This window comes from Cebus imitator, unplaced genomic scaffold, assembly GCF_001604975.1.
Source record: "Cebus imitator isolate Cc_AM_T3 unplaced genomic scaffold, Cebus_imitator-1.0 Scaffold794, whole genome shotgun sequence".
NCBI classification, from domain to species: Eukaryota; Metazoa; Chordata; class Mammalia; order Primates; family Cebidae; genus Cebus; species Cebus imitator.
The window spans coordinates 262,555-270,203 of NW_016108109.1; positions in this window are offsets into that span (position 1 = coordinate 262,555).

Below are 7,649 nucleotides of genomic sequence, written 5' to 3' on the forward strand. Positions count from 1 at the left end.
TTTCACCATGTTGACCAGGATGGTCTCGATCTCTTGACCTCGTGATCCACCCGCCTCGGCCTCCCAAAGTGGTGGGATTACAGGCTTGAGCCACTGCGCCCGGCCTATGTGCCACATTTATTATATCCACTCTATCATTGATGGGCATTTGAGTTAGTTCCAAGTCTTTGCTATTATAAACAGTGCCCCAATGAATATATGTGTGCATGTATCTGTATAGCAGAATGATTTATAATCCTTTGGGTATACAACCAGTAATGGGATTGCTGGGTCTAATGGTATTTTTATTTCTAGATCCTTGAAAAATCACCACACTGTCTTTCACAAAGGTCGAACTAAATTACACTCCCATGAACATTGTAAAAGTATTCCTATTTCTCCACATCCTCTCCAGCATCTATTGTTTCCAGATTTTTTTGATGATCACCATTCTAACTGGTGTGAGATAGTATCTCAATCTGGTTTTGATTTGCATTTCTCTAATGACCAGTAATGATGAGCATTTTTTCATATGTTTGTTGGCTGCATAAATATCTTCTACTGAAAAGTGTCTGTTCATAACCTTCACCCATATTTTCATGGGGTTGTTTTTTCTTGTAAATTTGTTTAAATTCTTTGTAGATTCTGGATATTAACCCTTTGTCAGATGGGTAGATTGCAAAAAGTTTTTCCCATTTTGTTGGTTGCCAGGTCACCCTAATGATAGTTTCTTTTGCTGTGCAGAAGCTCTTAAGTTTAATTAAATCCCATTTGTCTATTTTGGCTTTTGTTGCCATTGCTATTGGCGTTTTAGTCATGAAGTCCTTGCCCATATGTATGTCCTGAATGATATTGCCTAGGTTTTTTTCTAGGATTTTTATGGTGTTAGATCTTATATTTAGATCTTTAATCCATCTGGAGTTAATTTTTGTATAAGGTGTAAGGAAGGGGTCCAGTTTCAGTTTTCTGCATATAGCTAGCCAGTTCTCCCAACACCATTTATTAAATAGGGAATTCTTACCCCAATGCTTGTTTTTGTCAGGTTTGTCAAAGTTCAAGTCATTGTAGATGTGTGGTGTTACTTCTGAGGCCTCTGTTCTGTTCCATTTGTCTATATCTCTGTTTTGGTAGCAGTACCATGCTGTTTTGATTACTGTAGCCTTGTAGTACAGTTTGTAGCCTCCAGCTTTGTTTATTTTGCTTAGGATTGTCTTGGCTATGCGGGTTCTTTTTTGGTTCCATATGAAGTTTAAGGTGATTTTTCCCAATTCTGTGAAGAAGGTCAATGGTAGCTTGATGGGGATAGCACTGAATCTGCAAATTACTTTGGACAGTATGCTCATTTTTACAATATTGATTCTTCCTAACTTTGAGCATGAAATATTTTTCCATCTGTTTGTGTCCCCTCTTATTTCCTTGAGTAGTGGTTTGTAGCTCTTCTTGAAGAGGTGCTTCACATTCCTTGTTAGTTGTATTCCCAAGTATTTTATTCTCTTTGTAGCAATTGTGAATGGGAGTTCACTCATGATTTGACTCTGTTTGTCTTTTTTTGGTGTATAGGAATGCTTCTGATTTTTGCACATTGATTTTGTAACCTGAGACTTTGCTGAAGTTGCTTAACATCCTAAAGAGATTTTGAGCTAAGACAATGGAGTCTTCTAAATATACAATCATGTCATCTGCAAATAGAGATAATTTGACTTCCTCTTTTCCTAATTGAATAAATACTCTTTGTTTCTTTTTCTTGCCTGATTGCTCTAACCAGAACTTCCAATACTATGCTGAATAGGAGTGGTGAGAGAGGGCACCCTTGTCATGTGCCAGATTTCAAAGGAAATGCTTCCAGTTTTTGCCCATTTGGTATGATATTGGCTGTGGGTTTGTCATAAATAGCGTTTATTATTTTGAGATACATTTCATCAATACCTCGTTTATTAAGAGTTGTTAGCATAAAGGCTGTTGATTTTTGTCAAAGGCCTTCTCTGCATCTATTGAGATAATCATGTGGTTTTTGTCTTTGCCTTAGATTTGTGTATATTTAACCAGCCTTGCATTCAAGGGATGAAGCCAACTTGATGATGTTGGATAAACTTTTTGATGTGCTGTTGGATTCGGTTTGCCAGTAGTTTACTGAAGATTTTTGCATCAATGTTCACCATGGATATTGACCTAAAATTTTCTTTTTTACTTGTGTGTCTGCAAGGTTTTGGCATCAGGGTGATGTTGGTCTCATAAAATGAACTCAGGAGGATTCCCTTTTTTTGTATTGTTTCAAATAATTTCAGAAGGAATGGTACCAGGTCCTCTTTGTACCTCCAGTTGATTTTAGCTGTGAATTCATCTGGTCCTGGACTTTTTTCAGTTGGTAGGCTATTAATTGCTGCCTCAACTTCAGACCTTGTTATTGGTCTACTCAGGGATTCAACTTTTTCCTGCTTTCGTCTTGGGAGAGTGCACGTGTCCCAGAATGTAACCACATCTTCTAAATTCACTGGTTTATGAGCATAAAGGTGTTTGTAGTAATCTCTGAAGGTAGTTCCTATTTATGTGGGATCAGTGGTGATACCCCCTTCATCATTTATTATTGAATCTATTCAATTCATCTCTCTCTTCTTTTTTATTGGTCTGGCAAGTGGTCCCCTGCTTTTTTTGCTCTTCATTTGCTTGGTAAATCTTCCTCCATCCCTTTATTTTGAGCCTATATGTGTCTTGCATGTCAGATGGATCTCCTGAATACAGGAGACTGATGAGTCTTGACTCTTTATCCAGTTTTCCAGTCTGTGTCTTTTGATTAGAGCATTTAGCCCATTTACATTTAAGGTTAATATTGTTATGTGTGAATTTGATCCTGTCATTTTGATACTAGCTGGTTGTTTTGCCCATTAGTTGATGCAGTTTTTTTTAATTGTGTCTATAGTCTTTGCAATTTGATACATTTTTCCAGTGGCTGGTACTGCTTGTTCCTTTCCATGTTTAGTGCTTCCTTCAGGAGCTTTTGTAAGTCAGGCCTGGTTCTGATAAAATCTCTCAGCAATTTCTTGTCCATAAAAGATTGTATTTCTCCTTTGCTTATGAAGCTTAGTTTGGCTTGATATGAAATTCTGTGTTGAAAGTTGTTTTCAATAAGGATGTTGAATACTGGCCCCCACTCTCTTCTGGCTTGTTGGGTTTCTGCTGAGAGATCCACTGTGAGTCAGATGGGCTTCCCTTTGTGGGTAACCTGACCTTTCTCTCTGGCTGCCTTTAGCACTTTTTCCTTCATTACAACCCTGGTGAATCTAGTGATTATGTGCCTTGGGGTTGCTCTTCTTGAGGAATATCTTTGTGGTGTTCTCTGTATTTCCCGAATCTCAATGTGGGCCTGACTTGCTAGATTGGGAAGTTCTCCTGGATAATATCTGAAGAGTGTTTTCCAGCTTGGTTTCATTCTCCTCATCACATTTAGGTACACTGATCAAACATAGATTTGGTCTTTTCACATAATCTCATATTTCTTGGAGGCTTTTTTCATTTCTTTTCTCTTTTTTCTGTAATCTTGCTATCTCATTTTATTTCATTGAGTTGATCTTCAATCTCTGATATCCTTTCTTCTTGATCAATTCAGCTATTGAAACTTGTGTATGCTTCATGAAGTTATCGTGCTGTGTTTTTTTTTTAACTCCGTGAAGTCATTTATATTCTTCTCTAAAACAGTTACTCTAGTTAGCATTTTGTCCAAACATTTTTTAAGGTTCTTAGTTTCTTTGGATTGAGTTAAAACATGCTTCTTTAGCTCGGAGAAGTTTGTTATTATCTACTTTCTGAGGCCTGCTTCTGTCAATTTGTCAAACTCATTCTCCATTCAGTTTTGTTCCCTTGCTGGTGAGGAGTTGTGATCCCTTGGAGAAGAAGAGGCATTTTGGTTTTTGGCAATTGCAGCTTTTTGTGCTGGTTTCTTCCCATCTTTGTGGATTTATCTATCTTTGGTTTTTGAAGTTGGTGACTTTCAGATGTGGTCTCTGAGTGAACATCCTTTCTGTTGATGTTGAAACTATTTCTTTCTGTTTTTTATTTTTTCATCTAACTGTCAGGCCTCTCTGCTGCAGGACTTCCAGAAATCCACTCCAGACCCTGCTTGCCTGAGAATCACCCATGGGGGCTGCAGAACTGCAAGGATTGCTGCCTTTTTCTTTCTCTGGTAGCTTTGTCCCAGAAGGGTATGTGCCAGGTGTCAGCAAGAGCTCTCCTGTATGGGATGTCTCTTAGGATATATGGGGCTCAGGGAGCCACTGGAGGAGGCAACCTATCCCTTATCAGAGCTCAAGTGCTGTGCTGGGTGCTCTGTTGAGAGAAGAGAATGTCATGACATATTTAGAGTGTTGAAGAATAAAACACCACTTTCATCTAGAACAGTATATTTAGTAAAAAAGTTCAGCATGAATTCCATTTGACCCAGCAATCCCATTACTGGGTATATATCCAAAGGATTACAAATCGTTCTACTATAAGGACGCGTGTACACGAATGTTCATTGCAGCACTGTTTACAATAGCAAGGACCTGGAACCAACCCAAATGCCCATCGACAATAGACTGGATAGGGAAAATGTGGCACATATACACCATGGAATATTATGCAGCCATCAAAAACGATGAGTTTGGGTCCTTTGTGGGGACATGGATGAACCTGGAAACCATCATTCTCAGCAAACTGACAGAGGAGCAGAAGATCAAACACCGCATGTTCTCACTCATAGGCGGGTGTTGAACGATGAGAGCACATGGACAAAGGGAGGGGAGCACTACACACTGGGGTCAGTTGGGGGGAAATAGGGGAGGGACGGTGGGGGGTGGGGAGCTGGGGGGGGATAGCAGGGGGAGAAATGCCAGATGTAGGTGATGGGGAGGAAGGCAGCAAATCACACTGCCATATGTGTTCCTATGCAACAATTTTGCATGTTCTTCACATGTACCCCAAAACCTAAAATACAATAAAATAAATAAATGGGAAAAAAAAAAAGTTCAGCATGGGACAGATCTTTCAGAGAGAAAACCTAAAATGCACCACAAAAATTGAAAGTAAAAATTTAATATAAAAAAAAATCCTCATGAGTTCACATGTTTTCTTTTGTACATAGAACATTATTCAAATGAATTACATGCTGGACTATGAGAGTCTTAATGGACTATATATTCTTGAAGTTATGTGAAGTATTTCTTTTGAACACAGTGGTAGGGATCTGAAAAATCAACAGCAGAATGAAAAATGGGAAACTCAAAAACATGAAAATTATATAACACACTTAAATAACTAATTAGTCCTAGAAAGAATTACAAGGAAAATTACACAATTATCTTGATACAAATGAACATAGAAGCAAAACACAACATAATGTTTGAGATGGATACTTTGAAACCAATGCTTAAAAGAAATTTATATCTATAAATGCTTACATTAGAAAGAAGAAAAGTTGTCCATCAACAGCATAACTTTATGCCTTAAGAAAGGCTTTAAAAAGAAAAAAGTAAAGAAAGGGTTTAGGTAGAGTTCGGTGGCTCACACCTGTAATCCCAGCACTTTGGAAGCCTGAGGCAGGAGGATCAACAGGTCAGGAGATTAAGATCCTCCTGGCCAACATGGTAAAACCCCATCTCTATGAATACAAAAATTAGCTGGGTGTGGTGGTACACACCTGTAGTCCCAGCTACTAGGGAGGCTGAGGCAGTAGAATCCCTTGAACCATGGAGGTAGAGGCTGTAGTAAGCCAAGATCACACCACTACACTCCAGCCTGGCAACATAACAAAACTTTACCAAAAAAAAAAAAAAAAAAAAAATATTAAAGACTAGAGCCCAAGGTAAATACAATAAAGTTTATAAAACTATAAAGAAAATCAACTTGATTGGTGAAAAAGATATACAAAATTGACACATCTCTTGCTAATAACAAAAACAAATAAAAAAGAAAGCAGAAGTACAAAAGTGAAAACATAAAAATAGGAATATTACTGCTGATTCTATAGAAATACAAAAGACTATTAGAGTGTATTATGAACACTTGAACACCAGTTGGATGACCTCAATAAAATGGAACAATCCTAGAAACATATTGCCTGCCAAGGGTCTATTATGGAAAAATAGAAAATCAGAATAAAGCTGTAGCTAAATAGTAGGCAGATTTAATCATAATCAAATTTCACAGGCAAAGAAAAGCACAGGCCCAGATAGTGTTACAGATAAATTCTATGGATCATTTAAAGAATAAACAACAATCTTCCTGAATGTTTCCAATAAGATGAAAAGAATCAAAGAGTTCATTTTTTGAGACTGGCATTACCATTATACAAAGTACTACGATTAAAAAAAAAAATACAGATCAAAGTCCCTTATGAAGATAGATTGACAGTTTCTTAATAGCATATTAGCAAACCCAAAAACAACTTATTAATAGGATTATACACCATGATTAAGTGTATTACTAAAATGCAAAGTTGCCTCATCAATGAAATACACCACATTAACAGACTGGAAAAAAAAAAGACTACACATGATGATCCCAACTGATGTAAAAAAGCAACTTGATAACATTCAACATATTTTTATGTTAAAATTACTAATAATACTAGACAACAACAAAAACTACTTGAACATGAGAAAGGGCGTTGATTTAAAAACCCACAACATTCAACATATTTTTATGTTAAAATTACTAATAATACTAGACAACAACAGAAACTACTTGAACGTGAGAAACAGTGTTGATTAAAAAACCCACAGCTGACATCATACACAGTGGTAAAAAATAAAAGTCTTTTCTATGAGATCAGGAACAAGGCAAGGATGCCTGCTTTCATGGCTTCTATCCCCATAGTACTGAAGTCATAGCCAGATAACTTAAGCATGAAAAAGAAATAAAATTCATGCATATTGAAAAGGAAGTTTTACAAGATACACAAGCAACCACCAGGAAAACACGAATCACAAAAACAATGAGACATCATCTTATCTCACTTAGGATGGGTATAATTTTTTTTATTGTACTTTAGATTCTGGGGTACATGTGCAGATCATGCAAGATTATTGCATAGGTACATTCATGGCAAGGTGGTTTGTTGCCACCATCCTCCCATCACCTATACCTAACATTTCTCCCCATGTTATCCCTCCCCAACCCTCCCTCCCACTATCCCTCCCATAGCCTGCCCCAACTGACCCCAGTGTGTGATGCTCCCCTCTTTGGGTCCATGCATTCTCATTGTTCAATACCCACCTATAAGTGAGAACACGTGGTGTTATATTTTCTGTTCTTGTGTCAGTTTGCTGAGAATGATGGTTTCCAGGTTCATCCATGTCTCTACAAAGGACACAAACTCATCATTTTTTATGGCTGCATAGTATTCCATTGTATATATGTGCCACATTTTCTTCATCCAGTCTATCATTGATGGGCATTTGGGTTGGTTCCGGGTCTTTGCTATTGTAAACAGTGCCACGATGAACATGTGTGTGCATGTGTCTTTATAATAGAACAATTTATAGTCCTTTGGGTATATACACGGTAATGGGATTGCTGGGTCAAATGGAATTTCTATCTCTAGATCCTTGAGGAATTGCCACACTGTCTTCCCCAGTGGTTGAATTAATTTACACTCCCATTAACAGTGTAAAAGTGATCCTGTTTCTCCACATCCT